The following is a 27097-nucleotide window of genomic DNA, read 5'->3' on the forward strand; positions in this document are numbered from 1 at the left end:
TGTTTGGTGGTTTCAATGCTTGGATTTCAAAGTCTATGATTTGGGTTCTTTTATTATGTACATATTCTTGTATTTTCTGGCATTTATTCGACATTCTTCATTGGATTTTTTGGATTTAATTAGCTTTTCAGTGGTTGTGAATTTTTGATTGCTTGAACTTTCTAATTTCCATTTTTGATTTCTTGAACTTTATGAAATTTTATCTGCCCTATGATTCTTAAGTCTATTTTAGGGGGGTTGAATTGAATGTTGAAAATAGCCATAATTGAAGTTCAATCTCAAGTTCAACTTTTGTTTGATTTTATGTAGAAATAGCAGTTTCGAAATTAAGGAACACAAAATGGCAACTCTGAAATTAATGGCAGAAGAAGTTATTAACCAAGAGATGGGTGGTTATGAAGAATCCAAGGTTGTTTTTTCAAAGTTTATTTCTACACTAACATGTCCTTTGACAATGTTTCTGGGTTATGGGAGAGGAATTTTAGTAAATAGCTTTTCCTTAGTCGAAATTTATTTTTAAATTCTCTCATACTTATAATTTATCTTAAATCAGAGACCACTTAAATAGCTATTTCAACTGAATAAGGGAAATGGAGTAATTATTAGTGGAAGACAAGAAACCTGAAGCCATTTTCTTTATAAAAATACCTAAATTTTATAGTATCAGTAACCCGGATAAAATACTATAGTATAGTATAAAGCAGAAGTTTCTATATACTGGAATAGTAAAGCGTTGATGCGTCTAAAAGTAAAGAGAGAAGATAAAAAGGGAGAAAAATAACCTTTTTGGGTGGAATAAAAATGAAAAATAATTGCATGGTCAACTGAGCAAATTATGAAAATAGCTTAGATATATTAGAATATAATCTAAAGTAAATCTTACATGGGGGCGCAATTTTTGGCATCTGCAATAAGGATCACGAGAATCTTCTTCAATAGGGTCCACGATTTGCAGCCAACTACAGCCTCGCACGTGTCATATGAGAAGGATTTAGTGTAAACTAAAAAGTTAAAAGGAGTTGCCAAAATATTTTGACCCAACCCAACTACCCAAGTAGTATAAAAGTATCTTCTTCATACTTTTTCATATGGAAATTTATCACACTAATTCCGACAAATTATATATATTTCCTGCCTCCATGAAAAGTAATCGTTATAATTGACAATACGTATTTTAATATAAAATTAATAAAGTATCAATAAGATAGAAAAAAAAAACTGAAGTATTAGAATTTTAAACCCATCACATTAAATTTATCATAAATAGATTGGACAAATTTTAATAAATAGACCAAATTGAAAAAATAACGGATGGTCAATATTATTTTTAAAATGGTAGTGTTAAAAAATTACACATAAAACAATATGTTTTTAATAGTATTAAACGTTAATTTTATACTTTTCGCATAAAATTATTTTTTTCATACTATTAAATTACCCTTCAGTGAAAGAAAATGAGTTTCTACACACGTAAAATTTGTATTTTATTTTTTGTTAAGTATGAATCATAATAAAAGAGTTGATGGAAGAGATTTTGTGAGAAGAATTAAATACTAGTATTAGTTTGCTACTTTGCTTAGCGCTAGTATATATAGTATATGGGTTGCAAACCTAACTGTGAAATGAGAATGAATGACAGATTAGTTCCAAGTTCCAACCAATAAGGTTAGAAGTTGGAATCAGTATGACGGCGAGATAAATATCATAGCCAGATGTTCCATTAGTATAACTGAATTATAAGTTGGTGGTGGGAGGGAGTATTTGGTGGATCAGATGCATAATTCAGCTAAAGTTGTCCCATTAAGGCAGATGATAGCTAATGATAAGTTTTAGGTACTCTAATTATCACTGGGACCATAATTTTTGCTTTATGAAACCCCTAAGTCTAAATGCTAACATAAAGTAATCAAGAAAATGATTTAACAACAGCAAATCACAACCTGTCATAGTTTATATAATTTTAAATAATAATCCTCCAGTATATATTTATTCACGATAACCACTTCAGATAAAAGCTACATTAGTACTACTACTACATAATTATGAGAATATGGGTATTTTTTCATCAAACACTTGGACTAAAATCCATCTATGTTAGTGCCATTGCATAGTCACGTTTCATTGCTCTACAATAAAAAGCAATAAAGCGTTTATGGGCCTATTCACTTTCATTGTTCCTCTTATAATAATTGAAATCTTGGTTAGATAATCCATTTATGAAAATAATACCAACTCCATGAACTGAGAAAAGGCAAGTAATGACAAAAACCAAATAAATTTAGAGAGAGACCATGCCGAAAAATATCAAACTAACCACCTAACCAGTTACTACTTTTATACGAACTTGCAATAATATGCCAAATGATAATTGAGTTCTTAATACGACAATTGTAGAAAATGTATAACATGGATTCATATGATCCAAGAAGAAAGGAAATTCAATCTTATTGATTGAGAAATTCAACCGATACTAAAGAGCTAGCTACTCTATTTATACAAGAGCTTAGACTAAAAATATTAGAGAAAATATCTTCTAACAACTCTCTAACTAACTTCTTAACCAACTTATTCACTAACTAATTTCCTCCAAAATATCTAAGCTGACATGGCAGTCACGGCTTGAACGAGGAGTGAATTATGAAGCTCTGTGTTGCTGGCTCGAACCTTGTGTGTACATAGAAGTTTCCACGTCGATTCCATCATGTGCATGAGTGAAACTTCACGTAGATTCCATCATCTTTCACATGCCCCTTCAAGATGAATTGTATAAGCTTTCAAAATTCATCCTGTCTAATATTGAATGAAAAGCCAACGCTCCTAATGCTTTAGTGAAGATATCTGCCAATTGCAGATTGTTTCTTATATGCAGGGGCTTTATCACATTTTCCAAATACCTTTCTCTCATCGTATGACAATCAATCTCAATGTGTTTAGTTCTCTCGTGGAAAACTGGATTCGAACAAATGTGGATTGCGGATTGATTATCACAATATAATGGCACAACCTTTTCGACCTTTATTCCAAAGTCTTTGAGGAGAGCAATGGCCCATACTACTTCACACGTTGCCTGAGCCATGGCTCTATATTCAGCCTCGGCTGATGAACGAGCAATGGTGTTTTGCTTCTTTGCCTTCCACGAGATCAATGAAGAACCAATGAACAAGCAATAGCCAGTCATTGATTTTCTGGTATCTGGGCATGCTGCCCAATCAGCATCAGAGAAGATGCTTAAGCTGGTCTTGCTACTGCTTGAATAGAACAATCCATGACTTGGTGTACCCTTCAAATATCTAAGGATCTTCTCAGCAACTTCCCAGTGCTCATCACTAGGATTTGAGACATACTGGCTGAGCTTATGTACAGCAAAAGTAACATCTGGCCTTGTGATGCAGAGATAGGGTAGTCTTCCAATAAGTCTTCTATATTTTGAAGCATCTTTCAAAGGAGTTCTAGAATCCAATCTTAGCTTTTTAAGGGGATCCATGGGTACATTAGAGGGCTTGCAGCCAAGCAACCTTGTATCTTTCAGCAAGTCTAATGTGTATTTTCTTTGAGAAACCAACAATCCTTTCTTGTTTCTTGCAATCTCCAATCCCAGAAAGTATTTAGGTGCTCCAAGATCCTTGAATTTGAAGTATTGTGATAGAAATGACTTAAAATCCTCAGTCATGTCAGGATGAGTGGTGGCAACTAAAATGTCACCAACATATACGACTATTCCAAAGAAGCCACTGCCACTATTGTTGTTCTTGAAGAAAAAGAAGTGATCAGAGGCAGACTGTTGCAAACCAAAGCCTTTCAATACTTCAGATAATTTTAGGTACCATTGCCTTGATGCTTGTTTTAGGCCATAGAGAGATTTCTTTAGCTTACACACAAGGGTCGAATCTGAGTTTGCCCCTTCAACAGACTGCCAATCAACATCATATCCTGCAGGTAAGGTCATATAAATATCCTCTTTTAAATCACCATAGAGAAAGGCATTGTTGATATCAAGGTGAGATAGGGACCAGCCTTGAACAGATGCTAAAACAAGAAGCATCTTCACAGTAGTAAGTTTGGCTACTGGAGAGAATGTGTCCAGAAAACCCAAGCCTTCAAGTTGAGTGAAGCCTTTTGCAACTAGCCTTGCTTTATATCTTTCTACGGTTCCATCTGGATTAAATTTTACTTTGTAGACCCATTTACAATCAATGAGAATCTTGCCAGGTGGAAGCACAATGAGAAACCAAGTATCAGTTCTAGAAAAGGCTGCTAGTTCATCTTGCATTGCATGTTGCCACTCTTTATATTGAGAGGCTTGTTTGTAAGTGGCAGGTTCATGAATAGCAGACATGAGTATGGTGTATTTTAGGTAGGTAGGAGAGAGTTTGAATAGATTAAGATAGGAAGATATTGGATATGGAGTAGATAATGCAACTGTGTTGCAGATGAAGTCTGTGAGATGAGATGGGGTTTTTATTGGTCTACCATGGCTGGAAGTGATAGTTTTGTTTGAAGAAGGATTAGAGGTATCAGGATTTGGAGTGGAAGAAGTATATGGAGGTGGTTGAGGAGAAGGCTGAGGTGGAGAAGAGATAGGAAGTTCAGATGGAGATAGGTGAGAAAAGGGAAAAATATCTTCATGGAAGGTGACATTTCTGGTGATAATTTCTTGCATAGACTAGATCAATGAGTTTGTACCCTTTATAGTCAGAAGGATATCCCAGTAGAACACATTTAGTGGCTCTAGGTGAAAATTTATCCCTACCCCGTTCTAGAGTTGAAGCATAACAGAGGCAACCAATGACCTTCAAATGAGAGTATGATGGGGGTTTTTGGAAAAGAACTTGAAAGGGAGTATGATTGTTTGATAAAACAGATGAGGGGATTCTATTTATCAGATAGGAAGCTGAGAGTATGCAATCACCCCAGAAATGAATAGGCAGAAAAGATTGAAATAACAAGCTTATAGCAACATTTAAAAGATGCTGGTGCTTTCTTTCTACCCGGGCATTTTGTTGGGGAGTTTCAACACAAGAGTGTTGGATGATGGTTCCAAAAGATGAGAACAATGAAGGAATGTTTAGTTCTGGGGCATTGTCACAACGAATGACTTTTATTTTTGTGAAAAATTGAGTGAGAACTGTGTTGAAAAACTGGGGAAGGATAGTTCCAACATCAGATTTGCTGTGCATAAGGAATGTCCATACAAATCTGGAGCAGTCATCAACAATAGTTAGGAAATATTTATAGCCTTGGGTAGTGGAGGGATTGAATGGACCCCGGACATCACAATGGATGAGATCAAAGCATTTGGTGGCATGAGAGTCAGATTTAGAGAATGATAGGTGTTTTTGTTTGGCAAGTGGACAAATGTCACACAATGAATGTGATTTATTTGAAAATTTCATAGTGTCAGACATGGTTTTAAGCTTCCCAAATGATACATGTCGTAACCTCTTATGCCAAATATCTATGCTAGTGACTGAATTAGCATAGGAAACATCAGGAGACATAGAAGATGAAGAAGGAATTATAGAACCTTCCACATGCTTTGGAACAGGAGAAACATCAAGTTTGTACAGGTTGCCCAATCTGCTACCCCTCCCAATCACAGCTTCCTGAGAGGCTGCCTGAATTTCAATAGCATCATGAGTGAAAATGACAGTACAAGGCAGAGATAAAGTCAAGGAGCACACAGAAATGCGGTTGAAGGAAAAGGTAGGCACATAAAGGACAGAGTACAGAGTGATTGATTTGGTTAAATGCACAGATCCAATGTGTGTGACAGGAGTTGTAGCCCCATTAGGTAAGTTTACAAAGGCATTTTGTATATGGGATGAAGAATGAAACATAGAAAGATCACAACACACATGATGTGTGGCTCCGGTGTCTAATAACCAAACAGATGGAGACTTCGAAATGGAATTAATGAAAGGATTGGTGAAGAGAGTAGTACCTGAGAAAGGAGGAATGTGAGGATGAAGGCATGTTTGGTGCGGCAGAAAAGGATTGAGATGGAGAGGATGGAGTGAGAGTAGCAGCAACAAGTTGAGACTGAAGCAGACTGATCAATTGCTGACATTGCTGCTGAGTAGGCAAATTCAAGGATGGAGAAATACTGGATTTGTCACAAGAATCTTCGAGATTATCCTCCACAAAGTTCACAGACTTCATCTCATTGCTGCTAGCACCAAACTTGCTTTTGTTTTTACCAAAACCGAGTGGAAAACCGTGGAGAACAAAGCATTTATCCACTGTATGGTTAGTTTTACCACAGTGTGAGCAGACTCTTCCCTTATTATATGAATGAGAGGTTGCAGCATTAGCTAAGTAAGGCTGCTCGCTCATAGGATAAGAAATAACTGGAGAATATCCATCAATGTTCATTTGTCTTTCTTCCTGCAAAACAAGTGAGAAAACTTTTGCTAGAGGAGGAATTGGAACCATAGAAAGGATATTAGATCGAATCTGAGAGAATGTAGGATTCAATCCAATCAGAAATTGCATTGTGCACTGTTACTCCTGGTACTCATGCCATTTCAAGGCACTATTGCATCTGCAAGTTGCACAAATGCACCAAGCAATTGGTTGAGAATGCTTGTACTCATCCCAGACAATGCGAAGGTTGGTGAAGTAGGCATTGATATCATCTTTTCCTCGATTCAGAGACATTATTCGTTGCTTCAATTGATAAGCTCGAGCAGAATCAAGTTGAGAGAATCAAAGCCGTAGATCTGACCAGATTTCATGAGCATCATCAAGGTACATGATACTAGAACATATCTGAGGAGAGATGGAGTTTCTGAGCCATGAAACAACCATGCTGTTATATCGCAACCAAGCTGAGAATAGCAGATCATCAGCATGAGGTCTGCGCAAGTCGCCATTGATGAAGGCGATTTTATTCTTTGCTACAAGAGCAGTGGTTACAGATCTACTCCAATGGACGAAGTTAGATCCGGTGAGTACATGAGGAACTAATTGCAGACTCGGATTATCACTTGGATTAAGATAATATGGACTGAAATTGTCTTCCATCGGTGAAGAATGAGTGATGTTTGCGTTGGAGTTTGAACTACTACCACTCACCATCATGAAAGTAAAGAGAAATAGAGAATGAAAAAGAAGATAAGGTGATTGAATCAGCGGAAGGAATTCAAATCACATCTGATACCATGTAGAAAATGTATAACATGGATTCATATGATCCAAGAAGAAAGGAAATTCAATCTTATTGATTGAGAAATTCAACCGATACAAAAGATCTAGCTACTCTATTTATACAAGGGCTTAGACTAAAAATATCAGAGAAAATATCTTCTAACAACTCTCTAACTAACTTCTTAACCAACTTATTCACTAACTAACTTCCTCCAAAATATCTAAGCTGACATGGCAGTCACGACTTGAACGAGGAGTGAATTATGAAGCTTTGTGTTGCTGGCTCGAACCTTGTGTGTACATAGAAGTTTCCACGTCGATTCCATCATGTGCATGAGTGAAACTTCACGTAGATTCCATCATCTTTCACAATAATATTTATCCTGACAAAGATACTAAAGCCTAGGCTAGAGGTATTAAAAAAATTAACTAAATTCTACGCCAATGATTAATGTTATAATTTGCACATATTGTTTGTTGACTATGAAAGTGCATCCAATCGGCATCATACTTTACAAAACTACTCCACTTATTTTATTTTTATGAAATACTGTAATGAGTTTGTCGTGCAAACACAAAAAAAATATTTATATTAAGAAATAGAAATAATGAATTCGAATTCCCACTCACACACTAATTATGAATGCATCAACCACATGTACTAAGCCAATCATAGACAAAAGAGCTTAACAAACGGTTACGGAAGAAAAATAAAGTACCTAAAAAGTAGGAATATGGAAGATCAGATTTTCATTTAAAATTAGGAACATACTTCAGTTACAAGTCAAAATATTATAGCCAGGGAAATATGCATGTTCATGCTTTCATCAATGGAAAACAGAGATGAACAAACAAGCTAAAGTAGGTCTAGAACTTCTATTTCATTGGTTGGTCGGGTTTTGGGTGACGTCTTCCATAAAACCCTAGCCGGCAACTTAGGAATTCAACTCAGCAACAAAGTGATGATATGTGTTGTGGTCGGCACTGCTCTTAAAGCCGGAATGAAATCAGAAAAGAACCTGAGAACTGCAGCTATATGTTGAGGATCTTTAGAAATATATGCTGCTTCCAGAAACAAAGAGGGCATGACGGTCTTGACCTGAAACCGACACAAATTTATGCATCAAGAAGAAATTTATTTAGTCCAAATTCTCAGCTTCCAAAAGAGAACGAATAAATCATTACAGAAAAGCATCGAATCGGATATAAATTGATGAAGAAACAATAGGAACATAGTTGAGGGAATCCACCAGAAGGACTAAACCTAATGCATATAGAGATGTACCAGAAAATACAATGCATTTTGTAACTAGACTAAACTATCAGGAAGAGTAAAATGAAAGACACACGAGACTTGGGCTCAGATTCAATTCACACTAATATCAACGTAGGAAGTGTAGGGCTTAAGTGAAATACAGGTAAAGGAACTCTTTATATCCATACACAAATGCACTTAGCACATAACAAAGGCCGAAAGGCATTCGCTTTCAGGGAATGTATATATTTCACGGTGACCTCAAGAGAAGCTTAAACATAAGGGATGGGTTCTTTATCTATACGACTATATCATTCATATGAAAACTGAATATTGGGAATTTGTATTACATATATCATTCTTTATCTATAAGACACTTCTTAGTAGAGGTAACAGATTAACAGAAAAAAGTATAAAATTCACAAACACGTGACCAATCAGATGGTATTTACTGGTAAACAAAGTCTCGTGTAAACGTTTTGGGTCACAGAATATTACCTTGTTCTTCCGTGCATAGCGAAGAGCTTGAAGGTAATAACCATCTTGTACAAGGAGTAAAACATAGTCATGATGCAATGATAACTGTCTGAGGATATCCAGGCCAAGCTTCCTTATCTGTTGGTTTTGACGCCCAGAGTCCAGCAGTTGCACTGCTACTTCTTTGGAAGGCTCAATAATCTGCATCATACCACATGTCATTTTCTGTCATCATTTCATATTCAAGTAAACCTTCTTTTCAATAATTCTCAAAGTAGCAGGTTTCAGTAACTGTCTAAATATACTCTGAGCAAAATGTGACCTTGTTCATGATAAATAATCCAAGTTCAGCATAACGCTCATCCCGAGCAAGGATTTGTACCAACAAAGCATAGGTATTGGGATATACCTTCAATTTTTCCAAGCTACAACTGCAATTTGTAGGGAAGGACAACAATCAGACAACTAAACAAGAAGAGAAAAAACCAGAGTCCTCAGCTAAGAAAAGGAAGCTATTTAAAAAATAAGCATGCAACTCGTTGAGCCAATATACAATTCACATTAAAAATGGAATGGCATGATTACAAAATAGAACTTTTAAACTTCACGAAACTAGTGACTTATCAATGGCTTCCAGTTAATCCCGTTGGAGTTACATCCAAGATTAACCAGTTCCTGGTATAAAGAAGCAGGAAATTTCTAACTTTACAATAACTTAAAGATGATATGCTCTGTGGAGCTAGTTCTTTCCAAGAATACCTTCGAAGAAACTCAATAGTGATCGCTGTCAAATAAGATCCATCTCCTGTCATCTCTTCCTCTATAGGAGAAAACACATGGCTGTAAAAATCTGCAGGTGAGGTTGCAGCTGAGGAAGTCAATAGGGATTGGTTCCTTTGAGGAGCAGTAGAATTTAACTGGTTGTTAGCAGGTACAAGAGTTTTGAGACTGCCTAGTTGGAAGATCTTCACTACCTAACAAACCAGGCTCCAACAAGTCCCCCCTTTCTTTTTTTTTCAATAGATGGACAATCTAACTCTGAAGTTGCCATAACAGATCTGTTATGAGAATCATTCCCAGGGACACTTTCAGGTTTTTGGTTGATGCTTCTAGACACATCTATTCCAGTGATTGACTCATCAACAGATGCATTAAGAGTATTGGATGATGAAATTTCTTCTGTTCTGCTTCTCTTGTTATAGCTGCCTGAATTGATTGCTTGTGAGTATGCTGCAAGTAAGACATCCATAGCCCTGGCAACCATATGTATTTGCTTCCTTTCCAAAATAATAGTACGGACAATCGCCAGAGACAACTGTTTAGCCTGGAAAAAACCCCAAAATGGCAGATTATACGTACAAGGAAGGTTGTATTGCAACACATGCAGAAAAATATTGATCTTCCTCAACTGAACTAGCAAAATAATAGCCAAAAATCATTGGTCAAAACATATCTTTGATATCATAAATTTCTTCCTTTAATCTCAATAACCAATTATTAAGTTAGACGTCCATGCAAACAACAATAAATTTCCTTGAGGTATATGGAAAGACTGCAAATGAATTTAAATGGATGTATGCTAACCTTCTCTGCTTCCAGTTTCCTTCTTTGTAAGAACTCAAGAATAAGTTGAACCTCTGAGCTACTAGCTGATATTCCCTGCAAATGATGAAAGATAAATGGAATTAGATGAAAGATCAGAAACTATCAATCTACAAGATGCTTTCAGCTACCAAACTTACCTCCAAATCCAAACTGATTTTCCACAGAGAGCCATTAGAAACATCAAGAACAAGATCAGGTACAAGAAATTTCCACTGATCTCCATATGTAGTTTCTTTGGTGTCACTCAAATTTCTGGGCTCTGAAGCACCAGAAGTTTTGCCAGCCGTTTGAGAAAATGCAACATTAGCTTTAGAATAACCTCTCAAAAATAGTGGAAGTGGGGCAGAAATTTGTTCTTGCGAATCAGCATATATATCGTATACAATGACAACTTTCGCTTCCGCTTGATGAACTAGTAAAACATTGTCAACCACACTCACAGCAATTCTATCCGAATAAACTGGCAGAGAACCCTGAAACATGATGGAGTAACATTGTTGCAGAATTCAAATAAGAATTGACTTGACAAACCACATCTGAATATGTAATATAAAAAATATCAACAATAAAGTCCAATATAATACTCCCTCCGTCCGCCATTAGGAGTCCCATTTTTTGGCGGCAAGGGTTTTAAGAAATGTTAAGAAAGGTGGGTGGAAAAAAAGTTAGTGAAAATAAGTTGGCGGCACTTGTATATATTAATTTTAAATGAAATGTGAGTGAAATGAGTTAGTAGAAGGTGGGACCCTATAACCATTTATGGTAAAAGTGAAGCGGAACTCCTATTTGCGGACGGACTAAAATGGAAAAACATGACTCCTATTCACGGACGGAGGGAGTAACAACTTACCACACCTGAATAATTTCACATCTATCAGAAGTTAAACTATCAAAACTACAGGCAAGCACTTCTGATAAATTATCAAATCCAAAGGTAGACAATTCATAGAGACAACATCAAGACGTAGCCATCTTTTAGGTTGTTAATGTTAAGTAGACTATAAAAGAAACACAAAGGTTTGGTGAAGGTGGTGGAAGGGAATGAGAAAAATACTTACCTGTTGAACTACAGCATCTCTATAGAACCTATATGAGTTCAGTAGCCTAGCAATTCTATCAAACTGCAGGCAGTAAATCCTGCCATACCTGTAAAAGCAAGGAAAGATATTAAGACAAGGTTGTAAATCTTGCATCCACCCACTAGTAAGGTAAAGATAAGAACATACACTGTGATAATATGGACATCTTCAGCAGCAAGAATAGGCTTACTATTTGCTTCAGATTTGGCCATTGCCATCTCAAACTTAGGTAAGCTGATCATTCCCGCATATGACAGCTAAATAGAGAAATTGCACGTTTGTCACAACAAAGATGGGTATGATCTATTAAAGTAACTTTTAAGCCAGTAGTGTTGTTTGATGAAGGGATAACTGTAAACATGAACTCAACAAAACAAAATAAAACAAAACATAGATTGGAAGAGGTGAAATAATATTCTTTGTCCCGTGCATCATTATCATCTTCTACATATACTGTATTAACTTCCTAATAATATCCATAAGCATAAAATAAAGTATGAATATGTCTATAGCCCGAGATGCCTTCATATATTATATTCTCAATTGCACTAGTAAAACAATCATTAGTAAATTACTCCCTCCATCCCGACTAAGATGACACATTTCTTAGTCGGCACGGGATTTTAGGAGTTGTTAGTTAATGTGGTTAATTGGAGAGAGAAATAGTGAGTGTAAGTATTAAATGGAGAGAGAAAGGATTTGAATATTTAATTGGAGAGAGAAAGAAGTGGTTGAATATATTAATTGGAGAGGAAAAGTTACCAAAAATAGAAATGTGTCATCTTGGCTGGGAGTTGGGACAAACTAAAAAGCAATGTTATCAATCTCGTATGGCGGCTTATGGCGGTTCGCCTAAAAACCGCCAAAGGGATATGGCGGTCAATAATTAAGTAAATAAAATAATACTCCCTCCATCCCACAATAATATGCACTCTTTCCTTTTTAGTCTGTCCCACAAAAATATGCACTTTCTAATTTTGGAAAGTCTTTTCTCTCTAATAAGGTGAGACTCATTCTCCACTAACAATACTTTAATTACTTTTTCTCTCTACCCCTCTCTTACTTTACCAATTTTACATTAAAACTCGTTCCGTCCCCAAAGTGCATATTCTTGGGGACGGAGGGAGTACTTATATATTTATATATAATTCAAAAATTAGAAAATACTCCCTCCGTCCCGGTTTAGGAGTCACTTATAGTTATGGCTCGGGTTTTAAGGAAGAGTTGTAGTGTGTAATAAATGAAGTGAGATGGTGGAGTGTGTAATAAATGAAGTTAGTTGGTTGAAGGTGAAAGAAACAACACAAAGCCATAGCCGAGAAAGTAAATGAGATTGTAACCAAGAATAGAATGGAGATGCAAAGTTACTGTTTCATTGATTGAAGAGAGAGTAATACAAGCTGCATTATATACTAAGTGTTGGAACAATCTAGATCCCTATTCTGTTATAATTCCCCAGCTAAAACAACCACTAAACACAGCTTTAATAAAGCAAGACTAACAAACAGCCGTGCACTTCATTCCTTGCATCAACACATCTTTAAACGTACGGAAGTGGTCCCTTGAGCCACAAGTTCTAGCCATTGGTTGCATCAATCCAGTGCTCACATTATGAAGTTGAGCTCGTGCAATCTTCTTTCCAGCTGTGCATGAAGCCATGTCATGATTGCCACGGCATTCATGCACATCTTCATTCTCCTTTATTTCTTCAACCTTGTCTTCTTTTATTTCTTCAATCTCTACACTTCTAACATCCCCCCTCAACCTGAGTGAGGCTAAGGAAACTAACCCGAGCTTGTTTCTGAGTTTCATGAAAGGTTGTTGACTTAACGGTTTAGTGAAGATGTCTGCAACTTGGTTATGAGTTGGGACATGCCGTAGGTCTAGGTCCTTATTCAACACCTTATCCCTAACAAAATGGATGTCAAGTTCAATGTGCTTAGTCCTAGCATGCAAGACAGGATTAGAAGCTAGAGCTATAGCACTTAGATTGTCTACCCAAACAACAGGAGCAGATGGTGTGGAGAGTTTGAGTTCTGTCAGAGTAGAACTGAGCCAAGCAAGCTCAGCAGCTGCATGAGCCAAGCTTCTATATTCAGCCTCTGTACTGGAGCGAGCAACCACGGTCTGCTTCTTAACACACCAAGAAATTAGAGTTCTACCAAAATAAGTGCAGAAGCCAGAGGTGGATCTTCTATCATCCAAGTCAGAGGCCCAATCTGAATCAGCAAAAGCAGAAAGAACTCCATTGGAAGCATGAATTTGAATTCCATAGTCTAGAGTGCCTGATAGATATCTGAGGATTCGTTTCACAGCTCTCCAGTGAGTGTCAAGTGGGGAAGCCATATATTGGCTCACCTTGTTAACAGCATAATTAATATCAGGTCTTGTAATGGCAGCATATTGTAGAGCTCCTACAATACTTCTGTAGAGTTTAGTATTAGAAATAGGAGTACCAACACATTTGCTGAGCTCACAACTAGATACCATAGGTGTGGGACAACCCTTTGCACCAGTCATGTTGGCCTTCTTCAGGAGATCTTTGATGTATGATGATTGACATAGATGAAGACCAAGAGAAGTCTTGACAATCTCAACACCCAGAAAAAGACTGACAGCACCAAGATCCTTAAGAGAAAAGTGACTGTTCAGTTGATGAATGACCTTCTTGATGGCTGAAGAACAATTTCCAGTGATGAGCATGTCATCCACATAGATTAATAAGTAGATAGTCTCTGTGTTGGTTTTCCTGATGAACATAGAGGCATCTGCCTTGGATTGTAAGAAGCCTAGAGCAATCAGAACAGAGTGAATGGTGTAGAACCAAGCCCTCGATGCCTGCTTAAGGCCATAGATAGCTTTATTCAGCTTACAAACTAAATATTCCTGAGGAGAGCCAAGAACTCAGCCTGCATTGCAGCTTTCCAAGCAGGGATCAGAATAGCTTCAAGAGCTGATGTTGGAGTGATGTGTGGAGAAACCACTGCATTGTAGGCCTTTGGCTTGAAAATCCCTGACTTGGATCTGGTAATCACGTGATGTCGACTAGGAATATCCTCAACAACAACAGGAACAACAGAAGTAGAATGAGTGCTTCCAATAGAATCTGAGGGTGAAGGATGATCTTGATCAGTGTTATGAGGAGTCCCTCGAGCTGGGGAAAAATCAGAGTGTGCATCTGTTGGTGCACTATCAGAGTGACTAACAGAAGAAGATGATGGTGGGACTATGGTGAAAGAATCCACTGGAGATGGTGGAATGAAAGCAGCCGGGATTCCAGTGGAGTTTTCTGCAGCATCAGTGGGAAAAAGGGTAGAATAAGGAAAAACTCTTTCATTAAAGACAACATCTCTGGAGATAATTACTCTACCATCTGGCAGAAGGGCCTTATAGCCTTTGTGAGAAACACTATATCCCAAAAACACAGAGCTGAGAGATCTGCTTTCCAACTTGTGCTTGGTGTATGGTCTGAACAAAGGATAGCATAAGCAACCGAAGACCCTCAAAGCTGAATAATCTGGCTTCTTTGAGTATAATTTCTGATACGGAGACACATTAGCAATAGTCTTGGATGGCATTCGATTGATCAAATAAACAGAAGAAACAAAAGCATCATCCCAAAACTGAGTTGGGAGTGAAGCCTGAGTTAAGAGAGCAAGCCCTGTCTCAACAATATGTCTGTGTTTCCTTTCAGCCAAGCCATTTTGCTGAGGAGTATAGGGACAAGAAACCCTATGAGAAATGCCATTTTCTTTGAGAAAACCAGTCAAGCCTTGAAATTCACCACCCCAATCTGATTGTAGACATTTGATCTTTGTTTGCAAAAGATTTTCTGACAAGGCTTTGAAAAGTTTAAAAACATCAGTAACATCACTCTTGTTCTTTAGTAAGTATATCCAAGTGAACCTTGTAAAATGATCAACAAAAGAAATGTAATATCTATAGCCATTTCTGGAAACCACTGGAGAAGGTCCCCAGAGGTCACTATGCACAAGAGCAAGTGGTGAGCTCACTTCAGATATAGAAGAAGTATATGGGAGTCTATGAGCCTTGGCTACACAACAAGAGTGACAAAGTTCAGATTCATTCATTGGATTTAAAGAGATATTACAACCGCTGAGTACCCTTTTGACAACATCTAGAGAAGGGTGGCCTTGTCTATTATGCCACAAGGATAAATCTAGATCAACAACATTGTTAGAACTAGTACTAGAATCTGGAATGTTTGAACAAACAGAATGTATGGCCGGATTGCCTTGATTGAATGAGGCAGAAGAAGGGATGATGGAGCTAGAGCTTCTCTTGATTGGTGAGTGATCAACAAGGAAGTGATAGAGTCCTTTGTCAAAAGTTCCCTTGAGTACGGTTTCCCGGGTTACCAAGTCCTTAACAAAACAGAAATCAGGGTGAAATTCAAAAAATACAGAATTATCTCTTGCAAACTTCGACACACTAAGAAGATTTTTGGTTATACTAGGCACAAGCAAGAGATTTTTCAAGGTAAGTTTTCTAGAGAAACAAGAGTGAGGTCTGAGCTCAGACTCTCCAATATTAGATATGGCTATTGAAGAACCATTTCCCAGTAAGAGGCTCTTACCTCCAGAATACTCAGAGCTGATATTAAGGTTGCTCAAATCCCCTGAAACATGGTGAGTAGCTCCTGAGTCCGGGTACCAGCTGGTTGGTGGATTTGATTCAAAGCCAAACTCTGATGCAGATGCAGTGCTGAAGGAAGGTGAAGGCCTTGCTGCTGTGGTGTGAACCAGGTGTGCCGAGGGATTGAAAGATCCCTGATGCTGATTTGGAGAATTTCCTCTGAACTGAGGCTGAGACAGAGGTGGAGCATAGTTTTGCTCAAATCTGTGCCAGCATTTGGCAGCCGTATGCCCTGGCTTGTCACACAATTGGCACACCACTTTGTTGTTGCCTCTTCCAAAACCTCTGCCTCCCCTTCATCCTCTCTGATTTCTGCCACCTCCTCTTCCATTTCCAGGTTCAAACCTAGAATTGTAGGGGCTGAAATCCCTTTTCAGATTTGACTGCTGTGACTGCTGCATCAGATTGAGAGATGGTTGAGTACCTTCTGAGCTAGTGGAGTGAGATTTCATAGTTTCCATCCTTGACTCAAAGGTGAGCAAAAAGGCAGTAGCATCTGCTAGACTCCAGGAATCTGACCTTGAGCTAATGGCACAGACAGCAGGGTCATATTCTTGCCCTAATCCTCCAAGAATGTGCATCACTTGCTCATCCTCTGAGACTCTACAACCCACTGATCCCAGTAGATCAAAGTAGTTCTTCATCTTTCCAACATACTCACTCATAGTGAGTGAGTCCTTTCTTTGACTTTGCATTTGTTGCCTATATTGCATAATCTTGGCTGTAGATCTGCTAGCAAAGTTAGTCTCAAGGGCACACCATATGTCCCTTGCAGACCTTAGTCCAACTACGAGGCCAAGGGCTCCTTCAGAGAGGGAAGAAAGGAGCCAAGCAGCCACTCTCCTATCTTGTCTCTGCCAAGAAATGAAGTCTTCATTTTGAACAATAGAGCCTCCTTCACCTTCTGCAACAAACACAGTCTGAGGTGGGGGCTTCTTCTCACCATTTAGGTAGCCTTCCAATCCATACCCGTAGGCTGCAATATCTACTTGTTGCTGCCACATTAGGAAATTGCTATCAGTCAGCTTGACTGAGATTGGTGGTAGTTGGCCATAGGCTGGTTGATTTTGTGGAATCTGCACTATGGTTCCAAGCGACGGATTGGAACTTGCCATTTGTTGAAAACAAACAAAGAGATAAGGAAAGAACAGGCAGTATAGAGACAAGATCAAGAAGATCTTGCTCTGATACCATGAAAGAAACAACACAAAGCCATAGCCGAGAAAGTAAATGAGATTGTAACCAAGAATAGAATGGAGATGCAAAGTTACTGTTTCATTGATTGAAGAGAGAGTAATACAAGCTGCATTATATACTAAGTGTTGGAACAATCTAGATCCCTATTCTGTTATAATTCCCCAGCTAAAACAACCACTAAACACAGCTTTAATAAAGCAAGACTAACAAACAGCCGTGCACTTCATTCCTTGCATCAACACATCTTTAAACGTACGGAAGTGGTCCCTTGAGCCACAAGTTCTAGCCATTGGTTGCATCAATCCAGTGCTCACATTATGAAGTTGAGCTCGTGCAATCTTCTTTCCAGCTGTGCATGAAGCCATGTCATGATTGCCACGACATTCATCCACATCTTCATTCTCCTTTATTTCCTCAACCTTGTCTTCTTTTATTTCTTCAATCTCTACACTTCTAACAGAAGGTGGGTCCCTTTTGACTTTTTGGATTTAAAAGATGTTTATTGTTGACTTGTAAGACAAGTTCATTAAATTAAATAAACTTAAGGTTTTTAAGGGTGTCCACTATAAGGCGGACACGCCCAATAGCCCCGCCCGAGTTTTTGTCCATAGCCCCAATTTAGTTGTCCACAGTCCCAAAATTCTATTTCCGCCACTATAGTGGACACCTCCAATAGCCCCCAAATTTTATAATCAATTTTCATTTTAAAATGTTTTTAGTGTTAATCAGGTATAATTAAAATCATCGCAGTGTAAATAATTATAAAACGAGGTAATTGGGGCCGAATATTCGTTGTATTGCAAACATGTAATATTCGCTGCCATAGCCCGATTCCTGAGAGTCGGGTGATTCGTCGTCGCCTCGGTGCATTTTTAGAGAGTGGTTGTGTAGATAGTGAGTGGATGGATTTTGTGAAAATGGTGAAAAATAGGTGGTGGGGAGTGGTATTTATAGAGGTAAATAAAAAAAATAAAAAAATTCAAAATTGAATCCGCCGCGCCGGTTGTCCGCCCCTATGGGCGCCGCGCCTATAGGCGCGGCTAATTCTCCCCAGGCGCGGGCTCGCCCCAACCCCGCCTATCCCGCGTCCGCCACCCCTACCGCCCCCAAATGTTGTCCGCCCGCCCTCCAGAGACAACTTCCCCACTATAGTCGCCCGCCCTCCGCCCCAACCCGCGGCTATAGCCGCGGGCTGTCCATAGTGGACACTCTAATGTTAATTATGATTAAGCATTTAACAAAAAAAATTAATGCAGCTTAAAGGTTTTTAATGTTCACTATGATTAAGCATTTAACAAAACAAATTAATGCAGCTTAAAGGGACAGTGGCCAACCGGCCAACATTTTCTCAAACAACATGTACAGCTGGAACCAATCTCACTTCATTTATTCAAACTCAGAAAATTTGAGAGGGAATGCAGTCCAATCCATGGAGGGAAAAATCAAATGCTAAGCTAAACCTATAAATACATTCACTCCACCATTACTATCAAAGACTTCTATTCCACCTACCAAAAAAGAAAGCAAACATATTTATAGCTAATTTACGCTCAGAAAATTTTCATCCTAGGGCAATGGAGATGGAGCAAGAGATGGATGAAGAGATGGAGCAGGAGCTGTTTGAAGAGGAAGATCAGTTTCAAGCCCCAGAGGCAGTGCAGTTTCCAGAGGCAGTGCAGTTTCCAGAGGCAGAGCCTCTTCAAGAGGCAGAATTTGGGCAAGGGCCGAGGGCCTCTCTGAGTTTGAGCAGCCAAGAGAAGAACCTTATTGTGCAGTTCCTTCAACAGCAATGCCGTGCTGGAGCACTTCCACATGGTTCATTCACGGCAGCAGCAAAAAAATTCAGAGTGCATCCAAGGATAGCCAGCCGCTTATGGATGATAGCCACTCATCAAACTGAACAAGGAGAACCTGTTTTCATGAAAGGCAAAGCATTAGGTTATAGTAAGAAAAAAGGTAAAGTAAATCTTGATGAAGACAAGTTTAGACACTTATCTATGCTTGGGTGATCCTCCATCAGAAAACTTGCTATTAAGATGGAAGTTAGCAAGTCCACAGCTGGCAGATGGGTGAAGGGAAACAAGATAAGACCACATACAAATGCCATCAAGCCTGCACTCACTGATATGAACAAAATTTCAAGAATGAGATGGAGTCTTACTCATATTCAGCCATCCATAGCTGAAGGTAAGCTTTTCTATCATGCAATGCACAACATTGTTCACATCGATGAGAAATGGTTCTACATGACAAAGGCTTCAGACAGATACTACCTGTTGCCGGATGAGGATGAGCCTTACAGGTCTTGTAAGTAAAAAAGATTCATCACTAAAGTGATGTTCATGTGTGCTGTCAGTAGGCCAATGTTTGGCAGTGATGGGCAGTCCATCTTTGATGATAAAATAGGCATATTTCCATTCACACAACAAGTTTTAGCCAAAAGGAAGTCAAAGAATAGGCCAAGAGGTTGAGACAAAGCCTATCCCATCAGTTAACAAAGAAGCCATGAGAGAATGCCTCCTTAATCATGTATGTACATTTATGTGTTTCACATTACTATCAGACATTAGTAATGTCATCACTTAGTCATCTAAGCATTCAATCACAAATCATGATCAGATTATTTCAACAATCAAGGCTAAGTGGCCAGCCAATGCAAGCAAGGAGATATACATCCAACAAGATAATGCCAAACCCCACTTGAAATCCTCTGACTTACAATTTGAGGCTATTGCAAGTACAGATGGTTTTAAATTCCATCTAATTAGCCAACCACCCAACTCCCCGGATACTAATGTGCTGGACCTTGGCTTTTTTATGGCCATATAGTCACTGCAAGATGACAAACTAGCCACCAATATAGATGAATTGTTGGCAAATGTTTGGAGTTCTTTTGAGGAACTCACACCACAAACTCTGAACAAGGTCTTACTAACATTGCAAAGCTGTTTAAGCAAGATCCTAGAAGTCCATGGGGGCAACAACTACAAAATACCCCACTTGAACAAAGATAGGTTGAGTAGGACAGTGGGGCTACCTACCTCACTTGAGGTTGAAGAGAATCTGGTTAGGGACAGCTTGGAGTTTCTACTACTCCCTCAGAATGATGTGGGTGGCTCATATGAAATAGGGCATCTAAGAAATGTGTTAGGGTAGTAGCTAGGGCACTTGGGTCATGGGGTTTACAGTATAAGCATCAAAATAGGTTGGTGTTTAGGATGTAAACTTGTTTTTTGGTTTGTAGCCTTTTTTTTGGTGTTTAGGGTATATAGACTGCATTAAAAGTTGCAGTATGTATGAATTGCAGGTGTAATTGCTGTAAGTGTGTGTTTTTTGTTTAAAAACCATCACAAGGGACCAATCACACAAAATCAGAGCCTCCAAACCATCAAAGGGGTGGTGGCTCTAAGCATAATATTCTAACCAAGGCAGTATATAGACATAATAGCATGCATCTCTCAGGAAAATTTTATCACAGAGGACAAATCACACACAATCAGAGCCTCCAAACCATTAAAGGGGTGGCTCTAAGCATAATTATCCAACCAAGGCAGTGTATAGACATAATAGCATGCATCTCTCAGAAAAATTTCATCACAGAGGACAAATCACACACAATCAGAGCCTCCAACCATCAAGGGGGTGGCTCTAAGCATAATTATCCAACCAAGGCAGTGTATAGACATAATAGCATGCATCTCTCAGAAAAATTTCATCACAGAGGAAAAATCACACACAATCAGAGCCTCCAAACCATCAAGGGGTGGCTTTAAGCATAATTATCCAACCAAGGCAGTGTATAGATAGAATATCATGCATCTCTCAGAAAAATTTCATCACAGAGGACAAATCACACACAATCAGAGCCTCCAAACCATCAAAGGGGTGGCTCTAAGCATAATTATCCAACCAAGGCAGTGCATACACATAATAGCATGCATATCTCAGAAAACTTTAATCACAGAGGACCAATCACATAAAATCAGAGCCTTCAAACTGCCACACAAAATCAGAACATCCAACATAGCCAATGCAGCAATATTCCTCAATCAATTCCATAGAAACAGCCTCCAAACCCTATACAGGGGTGGCTTACCTCAGAAAAAATACTCACAAATTAGAGGAAATCTTTCATGCTAGGCAACAAGATCAACAACATTGCTTTCTCATTCTCGGTGTACTCCACCTTTGATGAAGACGGTGGTTGAGCTTCAGAGTCCACAAAGGGGTGGGACGGTGGTTGGGTTTCAGATCAGGCGAAGACCTCAGCCGGTGGAGGAAATTCAGATTCTCGGACGACCTCAGATGGTGGAGGTGTTTCAGACCCATCAACGACAGCAAACGGTCGTTGATTTCCCGATCGGTGGTACCAATCGACCGCTCGTTCGCTTTCCCACCGGTCAAGGACCTCCGGTGGAGTTTCAGGGACGATTAGGGTTTCTGGCTGTGCCTCCGGCGTTGCAACCCATTCATCACCCATGAGAAGGCAACGGTGATGGAGTAACGGCGGGTTTAGAGCGGTGAAAAAACAGAGGTGACGATTAGGGTTCGTTCCAGATCGAAGACGCACAATCGGGAGGGTGGAGAGGGAGTGATGAAAGTCAAAAGATGTTAGGGTTTGGTGGGATGGGGGGTTGGGGTTAATTAAAAGTGGGATTTTTGTTTTGGTTTATTTTATTGTAGATAATGGCATTTTTATATAATTTTGATGAAGAATTGGGTAAAATTGTATGTCCAAATATGGAAAATTCTAAATGTGACTCTTAAACTGGGACGGACTTTTATGGCAAAAAGTGACTCTTAATCTGGGACGGAGGGAGTAATAAAAATATAGTAACATCTAAAACTCTTAAAACAATTAATAAAGGATAAAATACAACCCTAACCTCCATATTTCTTGCATAATGCCTCATTCATAAATGCAGTACACACGCAATGTTGTGAAATGGTGGATATGGCGGTGCTATAGCAGCGCCATGATGCTATGGCGTTTCCACCACCGAACGCCATGCCATAGCGCCATGGCGTCGCCATACCCGCTATTTGATAATATTGCTAAAAGGGAAAGTGTGTCATCTTAGTTGGGAAGTGAGGACCTCCTACCTGAAAATCAGTGAAACTTTTGCATTGTATTCCTGATGCAAGCAGCACCAACCTGCTTTCATGAGTGTAGATATACCAGCTAATGCTCAGTTTCTTCGTCTGAACCAACTGGAGATTCCGAGACTCAGTACCGTATGTGTACAACTCCAGTCCACTGCAGTCACATACGACTTTAAACAACTGAAATACAGCCATGACACATATACAGGTTCACCAGCATTCTTGCAGCAAAAAGCATAACATCATCCCCTCATAGAGCAGTAGGAGAGCACAGAAATAATATTTCAGAGCTGAAATAAAAACAGCTACATTTCTAATAATAATGACAGCAAGCAAGACCGTGCATGAAATGGTGGTATGAACAAAGTAAACTATAGAAATCTTAAGACATGGAATGAGCATTGGATTAAGATAATTCAGATAATAGATTAACAGGTTCCCATGCTACTTATCCGGAGAGTAAGAGAGAGACTTCTGATTAGGTAGATGAACAGAACACCGGCTGTGTAATTTTCAGGCATTCATAGATTGTATTTTTCTTACAGGATCTATTCTTTGGTACAGCAATACAAAATTCACATTGGTCGACAAGGATTTCAAGTAGTTACCTGGTTTTCACAAAAAAAATATCACAGGTCGGACAATCAGTCCAAAAAAACCCCAGAATGCTTTCTGACTCGGACCTACACTTTTGACTAAAAATATCTCCAGTCTCTTTGTTACAGAATTGGATCTCGTGACTTGATCGTTGAATAGCCAAATGCTTGAGATCTAATGAATATCGAATAGAAAGAACTGACCCTTCGCTTATTGGATCAAATGAGGGAGCAGCATAAGGATTATAAGTAGCAATTTTCCATGAAAATACGTACACATGGCATAATATTTAGCTGAAACCAACAGATATAAACCCTGCATCATGAGTCTGTTTTTAAGTTATTACCTGGTTAGGGGTCAGCGACAAAATCAGTTTATTTCCGTCATCATAGAACAAACTCCTTGATCCAGGAACATGGCACCTTAGAGGTGGGTATTGAATATAAACATGAGACAGTGCATTAGATCCACTGGAGTATGAAAGAGCAGAGGAAGATGCGTCTCCAGTCATGTTATGTAAGTTCACTCCCTTAATTATGCAGCTTAGACTTGAGGTTGTAACCCTAGTAGATAAATCGGAGCAAATACATCTGATGTGATGGAGAGAGCGCTCGTTCAACTCTATGGTTCCGTCCAGACCTCTGTCACCCATGATGCAGCATAGCTTGATCTCTATCAGCTACCCACCAATAGTGATCTCAAGAGATAATGGAGATCTCTAGCTTGATCTTGATCTCTATCAGCTACCCACCAACCAATATGTACTGAAGGTGCATACTCCAGTTACCGATGTTTTTCTTATCCGAAACTTGTGCATACTCCAGTTACCGAGGTTTTTCTCAATCCCGAAAGATGGACATGATCACCAAGATTTCTAAGGGTGCCAACAGTTTAGGGTTACGTTCTTTTCTTGGCTCAAGGTGCAACATTCGTTCCTTCATATTCTTGGCCATCTTTGGTTCAACTCTCTTACTCATGTCCATAAACTTGAGTATGTGCCTCCATCAATCAATGCAAAACATTCAAGTTTCAGACCTTGTCTTGAGGACAAGGCTGTTTTGGTGCAATTGATACACTCAGAGTGAAGATTAAATGGTTTTCAAGGTCGAAGCCGAAAGCAGTTATCAGATAATGGGAAGAATGGGCAACTGTTATTTGGCCAAGACTTTTCAATAAGGAAAGAGGGACTTCTTTTGAATGAATTATACTTTATTTTAATCATAATTTTCACTTTATTTTCATGTTGGATAATTGTCCATTTGCTTCTTCTCTCTAACAGAATCTAATCGTGCCATACTAGTAATAAGAAGAAGGATGACCGTGTTTTGCATCACAGACAGCAAAACACCCAAAATGACAAGACAGCATTTGGCACCTTTAAATGCTTAGAAAAATCCTAGCCTTGATGTCATACCACGAGGAACTCCAACAAATAAAAAACAAACAAGCAATCAAATCCTATTTGCATCAGAAAAGCCAAAACATTCTCAGGCCATCACCCAAATGCATTTTTCCCTCTTATTTTCCCAATCAAACATTGAAATACGTTCGAATTGCATATATAATAGAAAGTGAGTTGAAAAAGTTAGTGGGTTGTGTGTCCTACTTTTATATATTAGTTTTATAATAAAATGTGAGTAATAATGAGTTAGTGGAATATGAGGTCCACTACAAAAAATGGTAAAATTGAAATTGGACAAACTTTGGGGGACGGACGGAAATAGAAAAATGGGACAAACTTTCAGGGACAGAGGTAGTAATTTTTATTTCAGTTTTCGTATATGTTAATAATCAGATTTTATCAATAAATGCATCAAACAATCTCAATATAATGCATGTACAATATCAATAAAAATGTGTCTTTTCCCCCTCTTAGTGCTAATATTTCTAAGCTAAGATAGCAATGTATGCCACTCCCTCATTATCAATATTGTTGGATCCAGCATAACAGCAATCAAGAATTTAGAGCACGCCCTTTGCATTCCCTATATGCCACTGTCCTAGTACGATACAATATCACATTTATTTAGCTCAGAGGCTATACACGTTTTATATTGGATAAAGAGCTGCATTAGTACCATATATTCAATCACCAATATCTTTTGCTTTAATAACAAATTAACTGCATCGTGGCCGTATCTCATATGTAATGGCACAAGCAAGTACTAGACATTTGATACTATCCAAGATAGTACTAATATGAAGGAGCAAACAGTCCTTTCTTGAGTTGTTGTGAGCATTTATGAGCATAAGTTGGATAGATCTCTGCTATAAGAATTGACTTGAGTATACAAATATACAATATATCAGGGTAAGATACCCACCATGTTTTACTTAGGCAGTTACAACTTACAGGCTCAATTAGTTAATTCACAACTGTGAAACCTTAAAAATGAGAACTGTTGTAACCAGAAATTCAGGGGTCATCAACCTTCTGTACTCCCAATATAAACTCAATGCATACAAACCCTAACATACACTGTAAAAATCTTAAAGTAAAGCATTGCCATTTGCCAACAAGTATCAAGCATACTGGACTATATATTTAAAAATGTCCACACTAAATGCTGCCTAAATCTTATTGAAAATCACCCTTAATCTTTCCAGAGTAGATGTTTCTATGTTCCATTGATGGTACACCAGCATATACCCACCCCATGAGTAAAAAGCAAACTGTAACGATTCAAGAGGCAGTGCATATAACTTTTACCAAAAGGAGAAGGGAGATAATGTCTTTAAAATTTTACATATTAGTACCAGTTTCAGGCAAGTATATTATAAAACTGAAGCAAATGGTGTATAAATAGATTCAAACTGCAGCACCTGCGACTAATCATCTATGCTCTTAATTCTGAACTCGGGAAACATGATCATCCTCAGTGCATCTAGTAAGAAATGAACAATAGGATGACACTGTGAGCTGTGAGAACCTTGGAAGTGCGTAACCTGTAAATAACTTTGTAATGAATTCGATAGTGAGCCTAATTCTTTCGGGATCAACTGCAACACTTTACAGGTTTCAGATGTCATAAAAAACCTCAACTGCTCTGGATAAGCCCAAACAGGTTGGCTGCTTGGTGACTATGTGAATTATGAAGGCAGTAAAGATAGCTATCTGCATCCAGATATTGTTGGCTCTCCAATTAAATCATAGGTTTCATCAATACCAGGTAATCAATATAGCTTTTCAATAAGGGAAAAGGATACTTTGGTGGTATTGAAAACCTATTAGATGGACTGAGAAATGAATGCATATGTATATCTAACGGTTGTGTGATTGACATCGTCTTACCCCAGCAGAGAACTCAGAATGCAGATAATGTTGTAACTGTAAAAGGAAAATGATGAAAATTCGAAAAGTGATGCAAAATTCAAATAGAGAGGCAAATTTTTCGCTAAGAAGAACTTCATCCATCGAGCAGTAGAATCATTCATGAATAATTTTGATCTCCACAAATCTCAATCAGACTCCAAGTACGCCCTAGTGCTACAGAGCTAGGAGCTATGGCAAACCCTGCAGCTACTAAAACTCCTTCGTAAACAAACACTATGATATCGGAGAATAATGGCTAGAAATCGCCGCATAAAGGAGGTCCGTTCACGGAAGGAATTTCGTCGAGCAACTGATGAACAAAGACGGAAAAGTAAAAGACGATAAAAAGATAAATTGTATTTCTTCAATGATTAATTCAAAAGATAACAAAGACTCCTATTTATAATACTCCCTAATAACCTAACTTAGTGATCAAGAAATAGGAACGCTAAATCAATAATATATGAAATAATAGAGATATGAGAATATTCCGTAAATATACTCGTATCAACTTCCCCGGTTAAAATTCACCTTGCCCTCAAGGTGGAACCACAACATACCAAATAGCGTATCCCTCCTGGGTCAAATACACAAATCTGCCTCTGCTCCATCTTTTTCAATATTTCCATCGTATGAAAGAATGTACTCTCCTTCATAACCAATTCTCCA

General features: G+C 38.5%; 1 pseudogene; it reads right to left on the bottom strand.

Annotated features, from left to right (window-relative positions):
• Window positions 1–7843: 7843 nt before the first annotated feature.
• Window positions 7844–24800, bottom strand: LOC121799350 (annotated as a pseudogene).
• Window positions 24801–27097: the final 2297 nt, after the last annotated feature.

The sequence above is a fragment of the Salvia splendens genome, chromosome 4 (genome assembly GCF_004379255.2).
Source record: "Salvia splendens isolate huo1 chromosome 4, SspV2, whole genome shotgun sequence".
Lineage (NCBI taxonomy): Eukaryota > Viridiplantae > Streptophyta > Magnoliopsida > Lamiales > Lamiaceae > Salvia > Salvia splendens.